This window comes from Lynx rufus, unplaced genomic scaffold (genome assembly GCF_022079265.1).
Source record: "Lynx rufus isolate CCGP_SWC_20201006 ecotype Redwood Valley unplaced genomic scaffold, mLynRuf1.p SCAF_4, whole genome shotgun sequence".
NCBI lineage: Eukaryota > Metazoa > Chordata > Mammalia > Carnivora > Felidae > Lynx > Lynx rufus.
In genome coordinates this window covers 26,434,513-26,462,095 of record NW_025814856.1, presented here as the reverse complement: position 1 = coordinate 26,462,095, position 27,583 = coordinate 26,434,513, and positions in this window count along the sequence as shown.

Below are 27,583 nucleotides of genomic sequence, written 5' to 3'. Positions count from 1 at the left end.
AATTACCTATAGCCTTTGTCCTAGCAATCCTATGCCTCAGAATCTCCCCTATAAAAGTGCTCATATGCAAAAATGTATTTACAAGAATATTTATAACAGCACTATTCAAGGTAGCAAAATATTACAAAGTAAGTGGTGCCCTTCAATAAGAGGAGGTTAACTGGTCAAGTCACATTAATGACTATTATGCCTCTATCAAAAAAAAAAATGAATTAGAGCTAAACCAATAGACTTAGAAGAATATCCATGAGTATTATTAAATAATTTTTTAAAGTTACACAAAGTATTATATAATATCATAATCCCATTTTTGTCAAACAATGATCTAGTCATTTTGTCAAACAATGATATAGTCATGTTTTTTCATGACTATATGACCACTAAGGCTAATACAAGAGGATATATACCAGATTGTTAACACGGGTTTTCCAGATAGGAAAGTTTGGTGATGTGGGACAAGGGAATGGGAGAAAGGTAAGAAGGAAAAGGAAGCCAAGAAAAAAAGGAAATGCTACATTTTTAAAGCAAAGCATAAAATACTACATTTTGAAAGTATAAAACATGTGATCCCATTTGTGTATTTATGGTGGTGGTGGTGGTGGTGGGCGTGGGCGTGTGTGTGTGTGTGTGTGTGTGTGTGTGTGTGTGGTGTATATGTTTGTGTCAAGAAGAGAGAAAAAGAGAGAATATGTGAGAGAGAAATAATTTGGTAGTCTCCAGTGGAAAATAGTTTTTTAAACTATCTTAAAGTTATTTTGTTCTTTTCTGCTTAGATGAATCTTTCAAAATGTTTAGAGAATGAAAATAGATACAAATTATTTAAGTACATATTTTATCTTTCAGAAGCTTAAATTTGTACTTCTGAAAAGAGGAAATACTTGTTTCTAGAAATGTTCTTATGACTGAAATGGTACGAACTTAATAAAGACTGATAAAAATTACAGAACAATGTACATAGAACTGAAATAGCTTAAGTTTAATCTCTTTACTTTTAGGCCATCCTTATTAGATTCTTATATCAGAGACAGAATTGTGAAAACAGGAGGTAATGCATTTCAAAAAGAAATAAGTTCAAGTTGGCTGTTGCATCAAAAAACTGCAAAACCAAGGATTTAAAATAGGCAAGAAAAATAAATTTGTCACAATTCAAAGAATCATGAAATAAGGTTCAATTTCATCTTAAAGACCATAAAGGATTTCCACAGCGTAGAAGAAACTATTCATTCTCATACACTACATTAGTTTCCTGTGGCTGCTGCAACAAATAACCAAAACTTGGTGGTTTACCACAAAAGAAATTTATTCTCTCACAGTTTTAGAGACCAAATGTACCAAATCAGCATCACTGAGCCAAAATCAACATGTTGGCGGGCATGTAGTTCCTGTGTAGGCTCTAGAGAGAACCCATTTCTTTCCTCTTCCAGCTTCTGGTGGTTGCCAGTATTCCTTGGTTTGTGACCACATCACTCCAATCTCTGCTTCTGTGGTCATACTGTCTTGTCCTCTTCTGTCTGTGATTTTCCACTGCCTCTCTCTTATAAAGACACTTGTGACTGCTTTTAGGATCCACCTGGAGAATCCAGGAAAATCTCTCCATCTTAGGTTTTTTATTTAGTCACATCTGCAAAGACTTTTTCCAAATAAAGTAACATTACAGGTTCCAAAGATTAAGACTTGATACTTGAGGGGACTATTATTCAGCCTACTACAAATACTACAGTAGAATAAATTATTACAATTTTATGTAAGAATAAATTATGACAAATCTTTATTTGTTAAAATGCATTTAAATCCTTAAAAATGTATATATCTTTGATGCAAAATACCATTACTAGAAATGTATTCTAATAAAACAATTCAATTAATAGTTATAAAGTATATAATCATGTGAACATGGATGTTTGCCTAAAAGAATTATTTATAACAATGAAAAATGGAGACAGCCTAAGCACCTAACAATAAGTGATTGGGTTATAAATTATGTATCCATACAATAAAAAAAATATAAAACATAAAATAATAATATAAATGTGTATTTACAGGCATGGAAAGACATATGGTATTTTAAGTAAGAAAATCAGGTTACCAAACAGTGTGATCCCATTGAATATTTGTTTATTTATGTCCTTCTGTGTCTGCATGTATTTATATATATGTATTTACGTGTGTATATACATAATTCTGAAGCATATACAAAGAATGGAAGTATGTACCTCAAAATATTAACAGTGATTATCTACAGGTGAAAAGATTAAAGTTTAATCTTCTAAAGTGAATATGTATTGCCATAATAATTCTTTTAAAGTCAAGTAAAAAGACTGTGGTTCTGGGAATGAAGACTAAGAGACTATGCAACAATACCCCTGCACACACAAACAAAATAACACCAGGATATACTACAAAGAGTGACAACCTTTACAGCATGGAGAATGAGCAGAAAAGAGTACAAACACCCTATCTGCACAGCCTTTAGCCTGGAGCTAAGTGTAGTTGACACCAGCAGGCAAGGGGGCAAGTTAAGAGGGTGCAATTAGGAACATTGAAGTATTTCTGGCTTGAGAACCAGAAAAATAAAGCCGGGGAAACCATCACTACAGAAGGTAGTGGGTTGATCCTGGAAGGGAAAGACCTAGAGAAAGAATTGTCAAATTCCTCACCTACATTTCTAACTGATCCTTGAACCACACAACCATGGAACAGGCTCAAAGCAGCTCAGCTAGTGACAAAACATCTGAACTGAGGTCTACATTACCACTGCAAGAAATAGGATTTGCAAGTCCAGTCAACATAATTGCCTACTAAAACAAAAGAAGCAATATTCATGAGAGTAAATAACATAATACAGAACCTCCACAGCTTAACAAATAACGTCTAGGACACAATTCAAAATTACCAACCATGTGAAGAATGAAGAAAATGGAACACTGTCTCAAAAGAAAAGAAAATCAACCAATTCTTCCTCCAAGCTGAACCAGATTTTGGAACTAGTAGATGAGGATTTTTAAATGGTTACTGTAATCAGTCTAAATGAAGTGAAATAAAATGTGATCACAAAGAATAATGGTGTTCCTGTCTTTAGTGGTTGGTATGTGAGGTCAGCCAGGACAGTTCTTACATACAGTCTGCCCTGTACCACTAGCCTGAACTCATGTAATCACTCAACCCCACATCTGTTTGTTCACACTTGAATTCATGCCTCAAATGTCTTTGAAATTCAAAAGACTTTTCTTTATTCTGGTAAACTTCTAACTCATTAACATATCTCAAATATCATTTCTAAAATATTCATCAAGCATCAATTGTGTGCAAGGGTTGGTGCTAAGGCTATAGAGCTAGAAAGATGACTAAGATACTGTCTCATAGCCTTTGTGAAATGAAGTAGGAAATAAATGAACAAGTACAGCTCTTCTTTGCTTGTTACCAAGTAAGGATAAAGCTAAGTACACACAAATTATAAAAATTATGTACTATAGATGAGACACCATAATGCTCAATTCACAGGATTTTCAACTGGAGGGTGAAGAAGGGTATGCTTTTTTTTTTTAACCCAAACACATCCTACTGGAAGGATATGCCCACTCCACTCCCAACCTCCTACCAAGAGATGAGAAATACTGCCATAGTGGTTTACTGCCTTTGCTGAAAGATTTTCATATCCCTCATATTTGTTACAGGTAAAATATGGTCAAACTTTAGCTATAAGTAATTATGTTCTAGTTAAACACATATGTATTAATGGTATATTGGAGTCGCATGGGAATAATATAGGAAAAACTCTGATGTGTTAACTGTGCATTCCATAATTTTGAATTTTTATTCCTTTGATTCAAATTCCATCATTACATCTTCAACAGAGTACGAACACCAATGACTGACCCACCAACACATATAAAAGTCTTTAGAAAGTCTTCAGAAAAATATTCATGCATTAACTATTCCCAGAGTTATCCACAAGTATGTTATCCAAAAATGCCTCCTTCACTTCACCCTAGTCCCAGATGAGAAAAGCCTGGTTAGTGGACCCATGTAGGTGAAAATCAAACTTTTACCATCCACCGGGTGGTGACCATCCCAATAATAAGGGTTACTGCTCTTGTCTAGCTGCAGACTCAACCTCTTGCACTTGACCTACAAAATCAAAATAACAGAAAACTGAAACAGAAGCAAAAGTGTTAAAGAGACTGGTTGATCATTAATAGGTTCAAATATTTGCAGTTAATTGAGTTGTGCATACATGACATAAGGTCATCAGTTGATTGGGTTAATTTAGTCCAAGAGCTGGCCAAATCCAAAAAGAAAAAGAGAAACAAAAAAAAGAGTGTTGCCAGGTATTTTATTGAATTGTACTCAGATAGGTGTCAGTGCTTTAGCTGTGGTTGTGGAATACGGACTAGGAATGGAGGCTACTATGAAAATGGTAACTTCATGTATTAAATCAATATGCACATGTACATAGCAAAGCATCCCATAGAAATTGGACATTTTTTTTAGTTTAAGCTGATTTTTAAATGTTGAATCCATAAATATATATGACCGCTTACATTTTAAAACTTCTGCCTTTAAATGTTAAAATCTGGTATTTGTAACAAGATGATGTTAGGAAGCTTCCTATTAAATTGCTTTGACTATTTTAGTTTGTATAGGACAAGATATTTTTCTTTCTCTTTTCTAATTATAAATGTAGCATATTATTCTCACATAGATAACTTTAACATTACAGAAGTGTCAAAAGGCAGAAAGAAATCTTCGATAATCCTAACACCCAAAGAAAACCACATTGTTCATTTAGATATATTTTCTTCTAATCTTTTTCTTTACATTTTACACACAGGTAAGATTATGATGGGCCATTTATACATTATCCCTCTGACTTGATACTACCATTTTCTTTGTGTTTACTTATTTAAAAGGCAATCCCTTCATATTTGTAGATGTTATTAATTAAAAATCATGATAGTGTATGCTTGGAAAAATTCTTGGAAGAACTATAAATAATGTTGTTAACAAAGGACTAGAAGTCTACTGTGCCAATTCCATGCTTGAGAAATCTGAGATCAGGCATGCATTTCTCTCCATATGTAACTATGACCAAAATTTTATCTCCAAAGAAGTCTCAGAAAAAAGTATTCATGTGTGTCCTGTTACTTTCTTGTACGATCTACCTACAATGATTCATTAGCAATAAACTTTCAGAATAAAGGATTTTGGTTGTTGTGATGTTATTTTTGGTTTTTAAAAGAGCTAGTTAGGAGGGACAGTGCACATACATGTTTTCCTATGAAAATTGAAAATCCCAACAGTAACGATTCAGGGGGCCTAAATGACACCTAGAGGATGACTATGTAACCCCCATTAACCTCAGCCCGGGAAAGCAGAAAAGAAAGTTGAGCATGAGCTAGCTGAACCCCAGATGTCAAGGTTGGGAACATTCCAGAGCGTTACATCTGGAAGCATCTACCGCCAAATCTGTTTCATCTGTAACAAAGATGATAAATTCCTCCCTCAGAGGAGAGAAAACCAGAACAGGTAAAACAGTGTTGCTGTGTCAGGTTTTTGGCATGCTGGTACCATTCTCTGTGAGCCTTCAAGAAAGGACTCAAAAGAACCTAGGAAGTTAAGAATTGAAACTAAAATGCTAATAAAATTCAAAAGAAAGCACAAATTACAAGGATGTATGAATTAAATTCATTGGAAAGAACACTGTTGTTTTCTTTTTCTCCCCCCCCCCCAAGCAATAAATAAAATACAACAGTGCACCCTTCTGGTCAAAATGCAAAACTAACATTCAGATAAAAGTCTAATCACCAGTCTCTTCTACTTCCTTGGGGATAATCTCAGAGTTTCTGGTTTCCTCATCTGGTGAGGGGGTTCATCACAATGACCTCATTTGTAGACTTTTTTTTCAAATGATAAAAGCAAGAGATTTTCAAACATGGAACTTATTTCCATAAGGGAGTTTTATCACTTTGAATGAGGTGAACACTGTGGCAAAGAAAACCGTGAGGACCTCTGATGCTATATTTACTTAATATTTATATGGTACTTCATTCCTTTGACCTTGACTTTCTGAGAGCTTTCCCTAAATATGTTAAATGTTCACTAAATATTTGTTGAATAAATTAATCAAGCAAATTTCTGAAACTCTAGCCCTCAGGAAAATCTAAAAACCAATTGTAATTCATCCTATGTGCAAAGCTCTGGAAGTTTCAATAAAGGGAAGCCCAAAGTATTGTGCAATGGAAAAGCAAGTATGAAAATGCCTAGCAAGCCCTTCTTGCTACAAATTTGTACAAATGCGTTAACATCAGCATAGAATTTATGAGCAACAAAATCTGATCTATGTAAAAGCAGTTGCTATCCCTATTATTAAGTTGAGGCTATCATAAATTACTAGTAGAGAACTCTGCACATTTGCTTTGATGGAGCAATGAGTATAAAAGGTAGTTCATAAACAGCTTTGCATAAGAAAGGCTGTTTCCAGCCCACCTGTCCACTTCTGTAAGCTGTCGGTAGAGAAGGGCACCAAGGAAAATAGTTGAACATCTTCTAAGAAACAAAAATGTTTCCGAAACGCTTAGTCCCATTTTTTTGGAAATAATTATAAGTATATTGTCACTTATTTTCAAAAAATTTACAGCAATCAGGACACAGGTTCCTGAAAAGTAATTGATAATGCAAAATTCTATTTCTCCTTCACCCAATTGAAATATACAGCACAGAAAGCCTTCCTTCCTTTTAGAATGCTCATATTAAAGCTTGGAATATTCAGATATTCACATATTCCTCACATATTAGCCTTTTTTGGTTTTATATTTGAAAGTATAAAAAGACAAAACAACATTATAAAACGTCAACAATATTTACAAAACATCATTATCACAGTGTAACCATGTTTTGCATCTCTGTAAAAGTATCTTATCTTACTACCCTTGGTCACCTTGCAGCAATCTATCTCTATGAGATCTGTTTTCTGCCTTGACCACAATCTCTTAGAATTAATGAGGCTAAGAATTAATGTTTCAGTAAATGGGAACTCTTTCTTTGGCACTAGGTTGACATTATGCCATACTTTTAAATGCCACCAGCTGTATCCCACTATATAGTACATTACATAGTCTGCTCAAGTCAGTGATTCATCTGACAGACAACACCCTAAAAGCATAACAGTATGACTCAGTGTTAGCAAAAACAAATTTTATACATTGATCAAAGTTTGGGGACATTCCTGTAGTGGCCTGCTATATACTACTTCCCAGGCATACCAGGTTAAGAACCAACTATATTGACCACATACAGAGAGAAAGAATTGTTAGACATCTAGAGACAAAAATAGTCTCAAAGAATTATGAATGCTTCTTTCCAAAAATAGGTGTTAGTCTGAAACTCTTTGCAAAAATTACCCCAGTCAAAGAAAATCAATGTAAGGAAGAAAGAACTCCTCTTCTAAAATCTACACACACACACACACACACACACACACACACACACACACACAAGGTTTCCTAAGACACACTTGGGACTCAATTTTTAGCAATAAATCATCTTGCCTATAAAGATTTCTTCCAGCAAGTTCAAGCCAAGCAGATGTCAGACACTGTAATACTAGCATAAAAATACAATGGTAAGAAGCAAAGTTCACTGACAAAAGATCCAGACCTGACAGGGTTATCATCAGGATGTAATCAGAGAAGAGGGAAGAACAGAGACTTCCTGAAGAAATGAAAGACTTTGCTCTTCTGGCTAGTCAGGGCCATGGAAGGAACACATCTAAAATTCGCAAAAAAGGTAGCCAAAGAGAGCAACCAAGGGTTAATGTTTCTTGAAATAGAGACGAAATCGAGAACCATGAAAAGCAAAGAATGTTTCCAAAGCAGATAACCTGCATCCCTCAAATCTTGAGAATGCAGGCAGTGAAAGTACTCATATATTATAAAACACCTGGCCTATCACAGAAACACCTGGATCCATGGGCAATAAACCTGAAACGGTGTCCATATCAAATGAAAGATGAAAGACATCAAGAAATAGGAGACCAGCTTTGTGGAGTTAGGTATGTTGAGATCAGGAAATAATATAAAATGGGGCACTTGCAGAGAATCCATGGGGAGTAACCCTGGGTAATCACGGGAGTTTTATCTGGAGGTCAGTCTCCATAAACATTTTGTAAAATTAGAGGTCTTCCAGAAATTAAATAGACGATATAAAAGTTAAACTTTTAAACCAGCCATTACATAATGCTGTATGAAAGGTTAGTGGTGGGGTGTGAAAGTACAGAAATGATGGAAAAATCTGCAACAAGACGTGCAAGTTTGCCAATAAACAGAGGTCAATCTGTAAGCCTACCTTGTGCCTAAGCATAGTAATGGATGTTGACAGCATGTGGAGGAATAATAAGGCATTGTCTCTGCCCTCCAGGAGTAGAGGAATGAAGCATTCTGGAATGTTTTAATCTTTAGAAAAATCCTGTGAAGTAGATACGACCACTTCCATTCTACAGATAAGGAAACCAAGGTTCAGAGAGGTTAAATATCTCACCAAGGGTGCACAGCTAGAAAAGTGCTTATTCAGAACTCTAGGCACATGATCTTTCCACTAAATCACATTTTCTAATACACTATAGAATAATATGTGGCATTTTTTAAAAGTAGCAACCAATACAAAATAGGATATAATACGTCAAACAGCTAAGAAAACTTGGTAACATACAGCACAGATGAAATGTATGAATATAGTGGAGTGCTGACTGTATCTCCTGGACATTGACACTGGAGCTGATCAGAAAGGACAGGGCTCAAAAAGGGCAGATGCAATCAAGAAAAGAAATGGAAGAACAGGTAACTTTCTTGGAAGGAACATCATGTACAGACAGGAAAGTGAGCACCATGGGTTCATGGGGCAAAAAGGAAAGTGGCCTAACCAATGGAGCTCAGAGGGGCCACCATTGAGAAATGCAGCATGGGCAGGTCACACAGAACCTGGAGAACTGGGCAAGAAGGTTGAGATTTCAAGCTGTGGGAAGGAGGGAAAGCTAGAGTTCTGAGCAGAAGAGTGAAATTCCTACTGCCCCATTGTAGGCTAAATGTCTCTTTATATTAGTTTTCTACTGCTGCCATAACCAGTTACCACAAGCTTAGTGAATTACAGCAACTATTACTGTTGTACAATTCTGTGCAACAGGGGTCTCACTGGACTAAAACCAAGGTGTCAGCAGGGCTGCGTTCCTTTGCGGAGCCTCTAGGAAAGAATCCCTTGCCTTGCCTTTTCCAACTTTTAAAGGCTGCCTACATACTTTGGCACCTGGCCCCCTTGCTTTGTCTTCAAAGTGCATTTCTCAGACCATTCTTCTGAGCCACATCTCCTTCTGACCACATCCATAAAAGTTGTCTGCTTTTAAGGATTCATGTGATTGGAATAGGGCCACCTGGATAAACCAGTATACCCTCTCACATCTGCAAAGACTCTTTCACTAGGTAATATAATATATTTACAGGTTCCAGAGATTAGGACACAGACATTTTGGGGGCCATTATTTTGCCAACCAGCCTCCAGACTATCACCTGCCCACTCATGCATCTCTAGCCACTGTGGCTGTCACACAACCTCCCCTCTGCTCCCTGGATAAACAGTCCTCTGCTCAAAAACCTCAATGGCAAAAGCTACTCACTGAACACCAAAAGGCTTAGTTTGGCATTCCTGTCACATGACTAGGAACACTATTGACCAACCAAATAAAAGAATAAAAGCACTGTGTAAGGAAGACCTGAGAAAGGTGAGGGCCAGGCAGAGGCAAGGAGCTGATGCTTGAGAAACGGTGAGCATGGCCTGGAGTCGAGGTCAGTATGGCAGAGGGACACACTGTGGCCGCACAGCCAGAGTCCATCCCCGGGAGCTGTGATGTGGGAAATTTATTGCACCTCTTCGAGCTCTGTTGCCTGGTCTATGAAATGGGGATGCTAACAGTATTTTCCTCACTGAACTACTGTCGGAATTAATGAAATAAATATAATTAAATACATGGCAACCACTTATCACCTAGTAGGCACCCAGTAAATGTTACTTCCCTATTCTTTCCCAATATAAGGAAAAATAAAGCAACTGAATTATAGTGATGACTCCCAAGAACTAACAGAGAGATGCAGAGATATTAAATGTTAGGCTTAGTTCAGGATAAGTGCTCTTTCCACATGGGTAGAAAATGCCATATTGCTCCTCTTTATGATGTTTGACCATATTTCTATAGAGAACTAATGAAAAGATGTCATTAGCAATGGATATTTAATTGAAAAATTACAATCTAGAGAAGCAGAATTTAAATGTAAGTGATAAGTACAAAATTAAAGTTCTTAAATATATGTGTATGTATAACATCATCACTAAAAATCAAATGCTGTATTCATAATGATCGAGCATTAGAAAATTTATGAAGTATTAATTTGTTTATTCATTCACTCAAAAGTATTCATTGAATTTCCTTTTATATGTCAATATATATTATATGCTAAACACATGAGATATATTCTGCCCCCTTAGAACTTATATTCTACAGGGGGGAGACTAATAAATATAATTAATATATATGTATGTAGAGGGGCACCCAGGTGGCTCAGTCTATTAAGTGTCCAATTTTGCCTTAGGTCATGATCTCACGGTTTATGAGTTTGAACCCCACGTCAGGCTCTGTGCTGACAGCTCAGAGCCTGGAGCCTGCTTCGGATTCTGTGTGTGTCTCTCTCTCTCTCTGCCCCTCCCCTGCTTGCTCTCTGTCTCTCTGTCTCTGTCTCTGTCTCTGTCTCTCTCTCTATATATATATATATTAAATAAATTAATAAAGTATATATATATTAAATAAAGCTTGCTCTCTCTCGCTCTCTCTCTCCTCTCTCTCTCTCTCTCTATATATATATATATTAAATAAAGTAAGTGAATAATTGTCTTCCCCAAGATTTTTTTCATGGGTGCTTAATAAATATGCAGATCTAAATTACATTTTAACATCATAAGTTTTTTCATATTAAAGCAAGAAGAAGATTTAAGAAATATTATATCAAGATAAAATCTATAAATAAGGCAGGAAGATTTAATAATTACTCTCAAGAATATATATATAGACAGAGAAGTATGCTACTTATTTTTATACCCCAACATCATTCTAAAAATGTTTATAGATAGCTAAAATAAATCCATATATGCAACAATACAAAAGACATAAGAAAAGAGAGAGATGGAGAGGGAGGGAGGGAAAAAGGAAGGAAGGGAGGAAGTGGGTGTTGGGGAGGAAGGGGCTAGGGTAAGAAGGAAGGGAGAATGGAAGGAAGGAAAAGTAAATAAAAACAACAGCAGGAAAACAAGATAAATCCTGTAATACATTTCTTTTCTGGATAGGTACTAGAAATTTGGTTCTGAGCTAATTAGCAGTCAAAGCAAAGAAGAAATATGATTTCTAACAATCATCACAGAATTCTAAAAATAACTCTGTACCTTAAGAAAAGCATACCTTCACTTGCTCAGAGATGTTAAGAATCTCCCACAGATTCTCCTAATGCCCGTTATACCACATTTTCAACAACAGTTTAGGAGCAATGATTTTAATGCTGGTGTCTTCCACACACTAGAAGGCTGCAGGTAAGTGGCAGAGAAAGGAGAGGAGTTTCAGCAGCACTTCAAGACTGATACCAGACCTGGGTCATATACCACACGGTGAGCTGCTCAAGGACACAAGTGTGTTGCACCATGAATGCTTTCCTCTGCTCACGTCTGAAGAGAAAGACTGGAATCCTTTGATCTTGATAAATGGATGGAGCAAAGATCCTTTAGGCATTCTTAAGTGTAAATATAGTTAAGTAGCTGAGCTTGGTAAGACCAGAACAAAGGGGAATTTGAAGTATGTCTTCTGCCAAGAGTCTGGAAGATGAATCTCCTAGTCAACTGGATGCCTTGAGGGTAAATTTGGCCTCTTCTTATAAAACAAACCATCCAGAGCACTTGCCAGAAAGAAGACCACCTTACCTGTACACCAAGGCCAGCTGAGTCATTGTAGCACCCAGTTGAAGACACAGCTGTAACCTAAATGCCTTTCTTGAACAAAACGTTAAAATGTTCAAATGAATCATACATTTGAAGAAAACAGTTGCAAGATAATTTAATTCTGCTACCACGGTTTTATTGATTTTGCATGTTCCTTTACTTTTAAAATACACTGCAAGCAATTAACCCTAGTGGATTTTGACATTTGCTGTCCCTTAGAAAACTATCTACTTTAATTAGATTCTAGAAATGAAGTAACAATATCTTATCAACAGAAAGACATTTTGAGGATGGAAAAGTCAATATCAGACACCACCAACTTTAAGAAACATTAAAAGCCAAATTTGTAAAACAGATAAATTAGTGGAATATAATTTTCATTTCCAGAATTATTCCTGACTTCACAAAAGCATTCACTGCAGGGATCCTTTAAATAGCAGATTCCTCTTGTACAATTGAAATATTAAGTAATTTACATAAAATTCCCTTTTCAGGACATATTTATGGTGTTAATGTAGGTGCGCTGCAATCAACAGAGCTTAATTCTTCTACATGTAAAATGAGTAATTGGAGGCAAGTCACTTTACATCTCTGATACGTCATTTCCACATCTCTACCTATCCAGATTATCACTCAGAATTGATGAATGGGGTAAATACCCTGTTCTTGAAAGTCTTTTGTAAACTTTAAGGTTTTTTTCAAATATTTATGTTTACACAAGAAGGAAGGGCTCTAGCATTCAGATAGTGCCTCGTGTATACCAGGTACACTCATATAACTTATTTGACTTTCTGGACACCACATTGTTAAGCAAGTCATATCATTACCACATGAGGATTCTATGACTCAGACCTTGCCCACACAGCCACCCAGTGATAATTCTAGAATATCAAGCCTGGTCTGTCTCATTTCAAACACCACTGTTCATTCCACTACATCACACAGGTTCAAGCACTTGCTCCATCACCTACTAATAGTGTGCCTTGAGCAAGTTAATGAAACCCTCTGAAATGCAGCTATCTTGTCTCAAGATTAAGATGAAAATACGTCTTACCTCAGAGGTTTGCTGTGAGGACTGAATGAGCCGATGCACATAAAAGCCTTGGCATTATGTCTAAGTACCCAATACATGTGGATTATTGGAATCCACATGTTTAAGCCCAAAAAAGTTAGGACACAACTAATCACAAACAGGATTTAAATATCTATAAATGGAAAATAATCATTTTTCTAAGCAGAATATGCAATATCAGAAAATTGTCATTTCCAGTATTTCTATTATCTATCCTAGGTAAAAGCACTAGATCTAGTATGAATAGTGAGAAAATTCTTAGCTGCTCAGAGATGTAAAAGGAATTCTTAGCTGAGTCATTAACTATGAATTTTGCCTGAAGCAAAATCTGTATATGCTTCAGTTTTCTTTACTATCAGAGAGATAAAAATATGAGAAAATAACAGAAATGATAACAACATATAAATCCAAATCATGCTGATTTTTTTCCTTCCTTAAAATGGCAGACCACTGTATTTGAAATGAACCTTACTACTCTCAATTGCTATAAAAGCTGGAAAAAATTAAAACAAACATCAATTGGAAGGCAGTCAGAGAACTACAAAGACGGTGAGGATTTGAAGGACCAAGATCTTAAAAAGAAAAGAAACCCAGAGAAGTGAACTGGCATTTGGCACCGCTTTTGAACTATTTGTGAATTCTCAAGAAGCAGCTGAAAAGTAAGAAAAACTGAACAGAAAATAGTGTCTGAAAGGCTATAGAACTGAACAGAGTTTACTGTAGTCTCACAAAATTTGCGGTTCTGAGTTCACCCAGTAGGAAGGGCCTAAGTAAACACTTTGGGCTTCGAGTTGGTACTCTTGAAGTGCTATAACTTAAGAGTATAAACTCTAAATAAAATAACCCTCACAGAACTGAAGCCCAGCTTTGTATCTGCTCTACACACGAATGGATCAAACTGATATGCAGGCTAGGCTATCCGCTGCCAAAAACAAATGTGAATCCTGCCTGAAGTAAGATATGATCCAGAAACTCAAACTGTCTCTATAATTTTTATAAACAATGACCCACATGCATGGCATGACAAAAAAATAGCTAAAAATAAAAATAAGAAAAGACAATAGAAATAGACCCACTCTTCTGTGGGTATCATCTTACAGATATTAGAATTATCATATAGGGACTTTAAAGCATAACTAAGTGTTATGTTTTTAAAAGTACATGATAAAATGAATTTCAAGCAAAGACCTGAAAATTATAAAGAAAAAGTCAAATGAAATTGTAGAACTAAAAAAATCCAATAAATGAAATAAAGGATCAATGAATAAGTTAAAAAGCAGAATAAATCCAGCTAAACAGAGAATCAATAGACTGGAAGATAAATCAGAAGAAAATATCCAGCCAAAGGAGACAGAGAGAGGAGAATATATTAAAAAGAGTGTAAGAGACATGTGGAATATGGGCAAAAGGTCTAATATGTATAATTGGAGTCCCCAAAGAAGAGAGACAGAATGGGAGCAAAAGCAAAATCTGAAAAGTGCTACTACAAATCCCAAATAAAATAAATACAAAGAAAAATCATACCTGGGCACAACATGATAAAATTGCTAAAAAACAAAGACAAAGAGAAAAGTTTAACAACTAGAAAGAATGTCACATTATTTCTGGAGGATCTACAGTAAGACTAAGAGCTTATTAACAATAGAAACCAAAGACAGTGGGATTATATCTTCAAAGTGCCAGAGGGGGGAAAAGAGAAAAAATTACCAAACCTATAATTCTAATCCCAGCCAAATTGACTTTCAAAAATGAAGCTGAGGGGTTCCTAGGTGGCTCTGTCAGTTAAGCCTCCAACTCTTGATTTCGCCTCAGGTCATGATCTCACAGTTCATGAATTCAAGCCCAACATCGGGCTCCATGCTAACAGCATGGAGCCTACTTGGGATTCTCTCTCTCTCTCTCTCTCTCTCTCTCGCTCTCTCTCTCTCCCTCACTGCCCTTCCCCTGCTTGCTCTCTCTCTCTCTCTCAAAAATAAATAACATTTAAAAAATGAAGTTAAAGTCTGAAAACTCAGAGAATTTATAAGCAGCAGATCTGCACCAAAGAGTGCTCTTCAGTAGAAGGAAAATGATCACATTTAGAAGAAGATAAAGAAAGAGATAAAAAGCAATGAAAAGGAGTAGTATGAAGATGTATTTAAATGCATAGTTGTATAAAGTAATAACAAAAATACCTATAAGGCTTAAAATATCTACATAAATATCTAATATAAATGCAAGAAACAAATACATTAGCAATAATACCATAAAAGGCTGAGGGAGGAAGTGGAATTAACATGTTCTAAAGTTACTACATTGTCCAGGAGGTGGAAATATACTAAATGATGTTATTTAATGATTTAAAGATACATGTGGCAATTTCTAGGGTAACTACTACAAGACTAGCAAGAGAGATGTAATGGTGGAGAAATAAAGGGGCTAAAAGAAACAATACAAAAGGAGAAACGAAAGAAAAAGAGAAGATAAGTGGGACAAAGAGAAAGAAAAGTGAGATGGTTGATTTAAATTAAAATATACCAGTAATTCCTTTATGGTAAACAGCTATGTAATCCAAATAAAAGAGAGTCTTTGTCTTTGCTTACATGAAACACATCTAAAGTATAAAGACCTAGAAAGCCTCAAAGTAGAAAGACAGAAAAGAATACACCACACAAAGCAAACACTAATCAGAACAAACAGGCTTAGCTTTACTAATAACAGACAAAATCAAATTTAAGGGAAATAGCATTACTAGAAATGAGAAGGAAACTTCATAATGACAAAAGGGTCAATATACCAGGAAAATATAGCGATTTTAAATAAATATGCACCTAACATCATTGCTTTACATCTGCAAATGTAGTAATAGTTGATGGAACTAAAAGGAAATATAGAAAAATCCACATGATACTGCAGATCAAAATATCTGCCTATATAACTGATAGAACAAGCAGACAAAAGATGATAAAATAATGAAATTATTTGAATTACCTATATTACAAAATTCATCTAATTGATGTTTATAGAAAACTACAACTAATAACTGCAAATACACATTCTTTCCAAGTACATATGGAATGTTTACCAATACTGACCACATTCTGGTCCATAAAGCAAGTTTTTCAATGATTAATGTGTTAAAAGCAGGTAGTAGCCATAATAAAATTAAGCTACAAGTCAATGGCAACAAGAACAACAAAAAATAACTAAAAAATCCACAAATGTTTAGAAGATTATCAATGTTCTGGATAATCCATGAAACAGAGAAGAAATCACAATGGAAATTTTCTCTTTCTGGTTGATCTTTGACAGTTTTATATGTATAAAAACCATTCATATTTAAAATGTTTAACCCTGGGGCGCCTGGGTGGCGCAGTCGGTTAAGCGTCCGACTTCAGCCAGGTCACGATCTCGCGGTCCGTGAGTTCGAGCCCCGCGTCGGGCTCTGTGCTGACTGCTCAGAGCCTGGAGCCTGTTTCCGATTCTGTGTCTCCCTCTCTCTCTGCCCCTCCCCCGTTCATGCTCTGTCTCTCTCTGTCCCAAAAATAAATAAACATTGAAAAAAAAATTAAAAAAAAAATAAAATGTTTAACCCTAATGAGATTCAACATGTTACACACCTGTAACATTATCACCACAATCAATATAAAATATTCAATACCCCCAAAAGTTTTCTCATGCCCCTTCATAATCCTACTCTCTTGCTACTCCTTATCCTCTATTCCCCCAGAAAACTACTGATCTCCTTTTTATCATTATAGATTAGTTTGTATTTTCTAGAATTTTGTAGAAATGGAATCATATGAGTTATACTATTTTATCTGAATTTTTTCACTCAGTATAATTATTTTTTGATTTCAATCCATATTACTGAGGGTATCAGCAGTTCATTACTTTTGTATTGCTGATAGGTTTCCTATTGTATGGATGTATCACATTTTGTTTACACACTGATCTGTGGGTAACCATGTGGGTTATTTTATTTTATTTTAAAGATTTTATTTTTAAGTAATTTCCACACTGAACATGAGGCTTGAACTCACAACCCTGAGATCAAGAGTCACACGCTCTACCAACTGAGCCAGCCAGGTGCCCCTGGGTTGTTTTTAGTTTTTCACTATTATAAACAACACTGCTGTGGATGTTAGTATGCAGGTCTTTGGATAGACTTATGCTTGCTTTCATTTCTCTTGGCTATGACAAAGGTGACATTGAACGGTAGTGGGTAAAATTGGTCCTTTAAATACATGATGCTGTGTCAATTATCCATATGGAAAAAATGAGTTATCAACTTACTCCCCACCCACCACCAAACCCATGCCATACACAAAAATTAATTCCAAGTAACTTATAGATCTAAATGCAAAAAAAAGAAAGCATAAATGTACTAGAAGATAACATAGGATAGTATCTTTAGAAGTTTGGGTTAAGCAAAAGATTTCTGAAACAGAACACAAAACCACTAGCCATAGAAGCACAGAATGTTGAATTTTCCTATATTAAAATTGAAGATTTCTGCTTATCAAGAGGCACCGTTAAGACAGTTTTAAAAAGCAAGACAGTGGACATTTTTTTTTTTTTTGGAATACATGTATCCCACAAAGGCTCTAGAATAAAGAATTCCTATAAATCAATAAGACAAACAAAAAGACAACCGAATAGAAAAACTGATAAGAGTTACTTCATATAACAGGATATCCAAATTGCCAAAGGACTTATTAAACCATAGTAAACATCATTAGTCTTCAGGAAAATGTAAATTAAAGTCACAATGAGACAGCACCACAAACCCACTGCAATAGCTAAGCAAACTAGAATACCAAGTGTTGATGAGAATATGGAACCAACTGGAACTCCATGAGACTGTGGAATGCATACCTGATGACCCAGCAATTCCTTCTCCTAAGTATACACTCGGTAGAGATATATTTATGTGTCACAGACAGACATGTTAAAGAATAACAGTCTTAGGCAAAATAGCAAAGAACATACAAATGAAAAAAGAAGCAAAAACTAGAATCAGTACCCATCAACAGGAGAATGTGGTTTATTCCTATTAACAAATCCTTTAAAGCTATTAAAATAAACAGGGGACTATCACCTGCAACATGAATGTGAAGAGTAATGTTGAGGTAAAACACACACACACACACACACACACACACACACACACACACACACACAAAGGTACACTGCTTAATTCAACTTAAAGTGCAAAAACATACAGAACTAATAAAGGAGAGTCATCATCTCTGTGCATATAGTAAAACATATGTAATATAAAATGTACCTTTTTTTGTTGTTAATTTAGAGAAAGAGAGAGCACAAGCGGGGGGATAAGGGCAGAGGGAGAGACAGAGAAACTTCGCAGCCTCCAAGCTTAGCACAGAGCCCACGACCCTGGGATCATGACCTGAGCTGAAACCAAGAGTCAGACACTCAACCGACTGAGCCACCCAGGTGCACTTAAAATGTACCATTTTTAAGTGTACCGTTTAGTAACATCAAGTAAATTTATATTATTATGCAGCCAATACCACTATCCATCTCTGGAACTCTTCTCATCATCCCAAACTGAAACTCTGTACCCATTAAACAAGAACTCCTCATTCTCCCTTACGCCAGCCTCTGCAACCTTCTCTATGAATTTGACTACTGTGGGTACCTCATAGAAATGGTGTCACACAATATGTGTCCTTCTGTATCTGGCTTATTTCACTAAGATAATGTCTTCAAAATTAATCCATGTTATAGCATATATCAGAATTTCCTTCACTTTTAGGGCTGAATAATAAATATGTACCACATTTTTTTATCTATTCATCTGCCAGTGGGTATTTGAGTTGTTTTTACCTTTTGGCTATTGTGAATAAGGCTGCTATAAACATTGTTATACAAGTACCTGTTTGAATCCCTGCTTTCAATTATTTTAGTGTACACCCCAAAGTAGAATTGCTGGATTATATGGTAATTCGATATTTAATTATTTGGGAGAAATGTAATAGTCTCTTCCATACTGGCTAGACCATTTTACATGCCCATCAGCAATGCACAAAGATTCCACTTTCTCCACATCCTCACCAACTTGTTATTTTCCTGAGTGTTGTGTTTTGTTTTGTTTTGTTTTGTTTTGTTTTGTTTTGTTCTGTTTTGTTTTGTTAAGAGCTATCCGAATGGGTGTGAAGTGGTATCTCATTATGGTTTTGACTTGCATTTCTCTAATGACCAGTTGAGTGTCTTTTCATACATGTATTTATTGGCTATTTGTATATCTTCTTTAGAGAAATGTCTATTCAAGCCCTTTGTCCATTTTTTAATCAAGTTGTTTGTGTCTCTACATTGTTGTTTTTGGATTTGGGAGCTCTTCATATATTCTAAGTATTAATCCCTTATCAGATGTATGATTTGCAAATACTTTCTCCCAGTCTATGTGTCGTTTTCTTATTCTAATAGTGTCCTTTGATGCACAAAAGAGTTTTAATTTTGATAGAGTCCTATTTAGTTTTTCTTTTGTTGTCTGTGAAGAGTCATTATCATTGATGATGAGAGAGGAATTAGAAAATGAGAGCTTGAGAGGAGCTTCTGAGGTGCTACTAGTGTTTTATTAATTTATAGTTTATAAATTATTTTTCTGATTGCTACCTTTTTTGTACTGGAAATATGACTGGAAAACAGAATGAAGGGATAGCCAATTTAGTGGGTTTGGTGGATTTAATGATCAGTTTAGACCCCTGCTGTGCTAAGTCAGTTAACTGTAGGTATTAGCCATTAAGTAAAACCAAAATTCAGGCTCACTTAAATAAAATATTTGTTTTTAAATGCTTATTTTCAAAACATTTAAATTAATAAATGTTAGATGTGGTTTTTTATTGTTTAAGTAAAGTGATGACACTGTTGTTAAATCACAGTAATTAACTATACAAAATATAGCTAAGCATCATCTTCCTAGGTTGACAGGTTCCTACAGTCAGAGATTACCTGCCTCCTTCACTATTATACTGCATATTGGATAATTATGCATAGGTACACATATCATTTCTAAAAGGCTATTTCAGAACATGTAACCAAAAATATTTTAATGTACTTGTTCCTTTTTTAAAATTTATTCTGGAGAGAGAAAGCATGCAAGCAGGGGAGAGGGGCAGAAAGGGAGAGACAAAGAATCTTAAGCAGGCTTCACTCTCAGCATGGAGCCTGACACAAGACTTGATCCCATGACCCTGGGATTATGACCTGACTCCAGATCAAGAGTCAAACCTCAACCGACTGAGCCACCCCGACATGGAGGCCAACGGAAGACTCAATCTCATCACCATGAGATCATGACCTGAGCCCAAATCAAGAGGCGGATGGTTAACCAGCTGAGCCACTCAGGAGCTCCAAAAAGGACAGCTTAGAAGACCACTGTGTATGGTATTTGCTCATGTTTTAATGTGAGAGAAAAGTCAAGAAAGCTGTAACACCTTAGTAGGACTATCTCTGGGTGGTGAAATTACAGCTAATTTTTCCTAATTTGCCTACTTATAATTCTATTTTTTTACAGTGAAATGTCTTATTTTATATTAAACACACTGAAAAAGTGGCTTACTCTAAGAAAATGAAATGGGTCATCTTGGATCAGATTTATCAACAATTTAATTGTTAGTTTGTGAGATGGCATTTTGTAATTTTCATTAAGTGTTACGTGTTTACACAAGCACAAGCACACATGTATATAAATATGATGCAATGGCAGTCTTCATAACAAGCCAACACATTTCAATTTTAGATTAAAATTTCAATGCAACCTTGCAAGTAAGTTTTCAGTGTCTATAAGTCCACACCAGCACCATCACCAGCCCATGAACAGAATAAAGAAAAGGCAAAACAAAAAAAAACTTTATGTTGATCTATTGTGTGAACACCAAATGGAAAAAGAATGTTTCAATTATGTTATTTATTTTATACTTTGCTGGTTTGTTTTGATTTATTTGTTAGTTGGATGGTTGTTTATTTGATTTATGACTCTGTAGGACTGAAAAACAGAGAACCAAAGGATAGCCAATTTAGTGGGCTTGGTCTGGTTTAACTGTCAATTCAGAGCACTGATATGCTCAGTCAATTGACTTTGCAGAAATTTACCATTAAGCAGGACCAACAATCAGATCCGGTCTGCCATGTCCAATTTGAATGCACTGCCCAGACAGTCTTTGGCAAGAAGAGTTCACTTACTCAGCTTCTCCACAGTCTTGCTTTTCTTATACTTTCCTTCATTTATTCTAATTTGGTAAGCTTTCTGCCACAAAGGAGAAAAACCAAGCCTAGAAGGAAAGAATTACACTTTTTTTTGTTTGTTTCAATTACAAGAGCTAGACAACACAAGGAGAGTCCCAAAAGCGACCGTTAACGTAGCAATGGATTCTTTTCTCTCTGTGGGGAATGGCTACCATTGTTGTATTATTAAGATGGACAATTTCTACTCCATTTAGTTTCTGCCAGAAGTCAAAAGGCACATTCAGCATGTTAACAAAAAAGTCCATGTCGTCCTTACCAAAACATCGACAATGTAGTATGTCTCTGTGTCATATAACTTACGGGATTTCATGATGGGGGAAAAGTTTGGAGAAAGGCCTGAGAACCATTTTTGAGTTACTAGAAGTGCGGAGCTGAAATTCTGTTGATCTGAAAGTGTGAGATCGATGTCTTCAGAGGAGACACTCTCATACTCTGAAACGGGTTGAATGATAGAAAGCTCATTCAAGGCTTATGACATGGTGCCTTATATCTAGTTATCTCCTAGATGCCTTTCTAAAGAGGACTTCCAAATATAATAAATGGTAACATTTGTCACTGAAGTAACTCCCACCTCAATCGTATTCTGGCATTTATCATTTCCCACTGTGTAGGTCAAGTGAATGGTATATTCTTCTGTCAAAAATAGGACTTTCAACTAATACTTCCATACCATTCATCACTGGATTTCTCTACATCACCATCCAAAAGGACAAGCCCATTTACAGCTCTACATTTTGAAAATGAATAATTTTTATAAGTCCAGTTGACCTTGATATTTTTTAATCAACAAAACTTTTCAAAATTTGGTGAATTTTATTCAAACAATAGAATTACATTTTAAAATAATTTGTATTGATTTTACTTAGAAAAGCAAGGGAAAATCTAAAAAATGAACTGAAGACTGCCCTTGTGAATTAAAGCCTTGTCCTATCAGTACCTTTGTACCAGATTCCAAGATGAGCAGATGTGCAGCACAGTGCTGCCAGTTTGGTCAGAGACTAGCAAAGGGCATTTCAAGAAAGCTCTGATTAAAATGTATTTAGGGAATGCTATAAACAATGTCTATCCCCATGGAAATTAACATTGCAAACTAACACATTAAAGACTCTGTGAACCCAGCAAAAAACTTTTAAACTTTTGCCTAACCCTGTGTCCCCATCTACTAAAAATCCATATTTGAGAAACACCAGCTAAGCATAAAGGAGGTTTCCGGAAGAAGACTGTCCAATAGAAATATAATGTAAGCTATACATGCAATTTTAAATTTTCTTATAGCTACATAAATATAAACAAAGAATTGAAATAAATTTTATTAATACCTTTCACTTAACTCAATAGATCCAAAATATTTTTCAACATATAAAATTATCAAAGATATATTCTTTTTTGTAATAAATCTTTAAAATTCACTGTGTATTTTACAACGTCTTAATTCAATCTAACCATGCTTCAAGTGCTCAAAAGCTAAATATAACTAGTGGCTAACTTACTGGACACTGCGCATATCAAAGATTAATGGTGTTATGAATTTAAGTGTTTAAAATGTCAGAATATTTTACAAAATGATTATAATGACAGCCAATCAACAAATGATATAGAAGGTAATTACATATTAACAATTATTATTTAGACAACAGTACTAGGTTGAACAGTAATTCTTGTTGCCAAATAAAACCGGAATTGCCTAGTTATGTCCAGTGTTTTTTTTTTTTAAAGATAGGATTTTTTATGTATTTTGTTAATTGCTATATCCACAGAATGTAAAATAGTGCCAAACATATAGTAGATAGCCAATGAATATTTGTAAAATTAACACCATTCTCATTTGGAGAAAGCCATATTTCTATCAAATGGTTAATAACAGCTTTAGGTTTTCCTTAGTCAGTTAAACATACTATGTACTATTCACAGCACTGACTATATGCAACTTACTAAGTTGTATAGTTAAAGAATTGAATAAACCCTCAAAGAAGAAGCTTATAACAGGAGTTAGCAAATTTTTTCCACAATGGTCCAGACAGTAAATACTTTAGGTTTTGTGGGCCACATAAGTCTCTATTTTAACTACACTCAACTTTGCCACTGGAGTGCAAAAGCAGCCATATATATAAACAAATATATAAACAAATAGACATGACTGTGTTCCTACATGTGTTACAAAAACACATGGTAGGCCATATTTTGCCAGGAAGCTGTAGTTTGCCAACCTCTAGCGTATACAAGATAGTAAGCAACTCAGATACATAAAACCTAATTATGACCCCATTTACAGTAGTCAAAAACTTAAATAATAAAGAATAAACTGGGGCGCCTGGGTGGCGCAGTCGGTTAAGCGTCCGACTTCAGCCAGGTCACGATCTCGCGGTCTGTGGGTTCGAGCCCCGCGTCAGGCTCTGGGCTGATGGCTCGGAGCCTGGAGCCTGTTTCCGATTCTGTGTCTCCCTCTCTCTCTGCCCCTCCCCCGTTCATGCTCTGTCTCTCTCTGTCCCAAAAATAAATAAACGTTGAAAAAAAAAATTAAAAAAAAAAAAAAAAGAATAAACTGAGGAAAAGGGTGCCTGGGTGGCTCAGTCGGTTGAGTGTCCGACTTCGGCTCAGGTCATGATCTCGTGGTTTGTGAGTTCGAGCCCTGCGTGGGGCTCTGTGCTGACAGCTCAGAGCCTGGAGCCTGCTTCGGATTCTGTGTCTCCCTCTCTCTCCGCCCCTCCCCCACTCACACTCTGTCTCTCTCTCCTTCAAAAATAAACATTAAAAAAATTTTTAAAAAAAGAATAAACTTAGGAAAGAGATGGACAGAAACCATATGGAAAAGAATTTTCTACTACAACATATATGTGATCCCTATCTCCCTCAAAAAGCTAATTTCCTAAAACTATAACAAATTCTGAAAATGAATAAATACAGTAATCCAAATGTAAAATGGGCAAAGCACATACATAAACAAATCAAAAAATGAAGATGGATCTCAAACACAGAAAAGATGACCAGCCTTATTCATAATAGAAAGACATAATTCAGAACTAAAACAGCTCTATTAGCAAGAATGTAGGGGAACAGGGAATATGCACTGGTACCCTCCCTTTTGGAGAGAAATTTAGCAACATCTACCAAAATTACAAATACATGTCTCAGCAATTTTACCTCTATAATTTTTTTCCCTGAAGACAAACATACTCTTGCTCAGATATGAAATGACATAACATACAAGGTTATCCACTACAGCTTTATTTATAATAGTAAACGATGTGGAAAAACTTTAGTCCATCATTAAGGGATAGGTTAAAGAAATTATGAAATAGCCAAAAAATGGAATATTACGCATCACTAAAAAAGGAATGAGGACATACTTGAGGGACATGTATGGAAGTTTTCTCTAAAACATCTGTGGACAATAAAAGTACAGAACAGTATACATAGTATGCTATTTGCATAACAAGAGGGGAGGGGTGCCTGGGTGTCTCAGTTAGTTGAGTGTCAGACTCTGGATTTTGGCTCGGGTCATGATCTCATGGTGGTGAGATCAAGCCCCATGTGGGGCATGGAGCCTGCTTAAGATGCTCTCTCTCTCCACCTTTGCCCCTCCCCTGCTTGTGGGAAAAAAAAATAAAAAGAGGAGAGAAGATAGACAGATAGATAGATAGATACATACATACATACATAGACAAAATAAATATTAATATATAAAAAATATATGTGTATGTATTCTTAAATAGACTAAAATATCTTTGGAAGAATACAAAGAAACTGATAACTGGTTTCTTATGGGCTGGGGAGGTAGATGGGTTGGCAGACAATGGAGTGAAAGGAAAGCTTTTCAATGCATACCTTACCTTTTGAATTTCAAATGTATTCAAAACTATAAACTATATAAAATAAATAAGAATGAAACAAAGCAGAATGAAATAAATGTTAAATAAAAGAATGAGCAACATGATACGCAAGCATAAGAAAATGAAGGTTAATTTGACAGGATGAAGCATCCTTCTGGGATCAGTGTAAGCCCCTCACTTGTACCATCATTTAGATATGTTCATGTGTTTACAGATAGAATTACAAATGAAGAAGTAAGGGAATCAGAAGCCAGCCTCTGTCCCTGATCTGTCTTGCAACTAACCCTACCCCTACTTGATTTGAAATGTCTATAATAATTGGCAGCCAAGCCACAAATTGGCAGCTATAAAGCCATCCCATAAATTTCTCTATCTCATTATCAAGGAAATAATGGACCACTTGGTCAAATGGCTTGCCAAAATAATCATTATACCTCACATTTATATTTTGGAAATCATTTATATCAAAAAAAGTGCATTTAAGCAACATTCATTTATTGAGTGCTTACTGCTAGGGTACTATTTAAGATGGCAGGAATACAGTAAAGGTTAAGACACATGAGACTGTCAACCCCATGGAATTTGCATTCCAGTGGGAAAGGAGCCAAGCAATACACAAATAAAGTCGCTGCAATATAATTTTATATATCAATAAATGTCTTAAATAAAAACAGTAAGGTAACATTTTATGGCTATTAACCTGGATAGCTGCTTTAGACCAACCGCTTAGGAATTGCCTTTCTGAAAAGGTGACAGTCCACACAGAGCCCCAAATGATGAAACTCTATGCTGCCTTTGACATTTTCTCAGTCCCTGGTCTAATGAATAATCAGAAGAAAAGGCTCATTTTGACCTGACTTGAAAAGCCTATGACCATTTTGACCATTTTGACCTGACTTGAAAAGCCTATGTTCAGAATGAGTCATCACCACATTCTTTTCTCCAATTATTCACAAAATGTTTTTTTTTAATTTTTTAACGTTTATTTGTGTGTGTGTGTGTGTGTGTGTGAGAGAGAGAGAGAGAGAGAGAGAGAGAGAGCAGGGGAGGGGCAGAGAGATGGAGACACAGAATCCCAAGCAGGCTCCAGGGTCTGAGCTGTCAGCACAACACCCAATGTGGGGCTCGAACTCACGAACTTCGAGATCATGACCTGAGCCAAAGTCAGACACTTAATTGACCGAGTCATCCAGGCCCCCCACATCCAACTGTTGTTTTGTTTTGTTTTGTTTGTTTACCCTCTCCTTTTGAAAATTAGGACACTAGCCCCTACCCAGGATTCTGGAAACTCTCCCACACTCCATGACTTCTCAAAGATTACCAACTACAACTGCAGTTCTTTGATCAGGGCTGTGAAATGGGAGTTGCCTATAACTTTTGATCTGAGCTCTAGTAAATGGCCAAGTGCTCCTCTTCAAATCTCTCTTGGATTTTAAATCTTTTTTTTTTACTGATTTTTAGTCCATCCTTCTGGCTTGAATATCATTCTCCTTCAAGAAAAATCAGAAAGCAAAATCAAAGTTGGGAGGTACTGCCTTTTCTCTCTTATTAGTTAAACATTACATTACCTGCCCCAAGCAGGTGAAGCCTTTCTTTTTGCTGCAAATGTAGCTTGAAAAATCCTTTTGGTTGTTCTGAACAAACATACCCATAACATAAGAGTAGATATTCTAAGAAATAAGCTCTTACTTGTTCCTTTCTATGAACTTTTTTTTTTAATCTTTTGAAGCAAGTTTGCTATCTCTTCAACTCTTGTAATTTGTATAAACAGATCATTTACTGTCAGATCACTGCTATGATCACACACACAAACACATACATACCTCAAATTAATTTCAAAAAACAAAATAAATAAAAGTCATCAAAGAGGAAAGCCAATATAGCTGTAGTTTTAGTCACTCCAGTGGCCTTGTATGACTTTTCCCTAATTACAACAAAATGCCTGGTGGGCACAATATGCCTCCAGAAATATTTTTATTCTTTGTTTGAGCCTGAGTTTTGTTGGTTGAAACAAAGCACTGTGATCTTTCTCTTTCTCCCTGGAGGTTTCTTTCTTTCTGGTTTGATACATTATTAAGATAAAAGGTGAACAGATTTTCCTTCTTTTCTTCTTCTTACAGAAGTTCACAAGACCTATCCAAAAGGATAATATATTTGGCCTTAGGGAAGTGGTCGGGCCTCAAGCATTTGCACCCTTTCTTTCTGCTACTGTCCGGGTCATTGCAAAAGACCACCTGAGTATAGGAAAGGCATTAAAAACTCATTTAAAAAAATAGGCTTTTTTAAAATTGAGCTAAAATTAACTAAGGGGACCATCTAAACACACCATCAGAAAAGATAAAGCTGCCTTTTTCTCATGATCTCTCAGCTTGAAGAAAAACTTTCAGCAGAAAGAACAATAGGG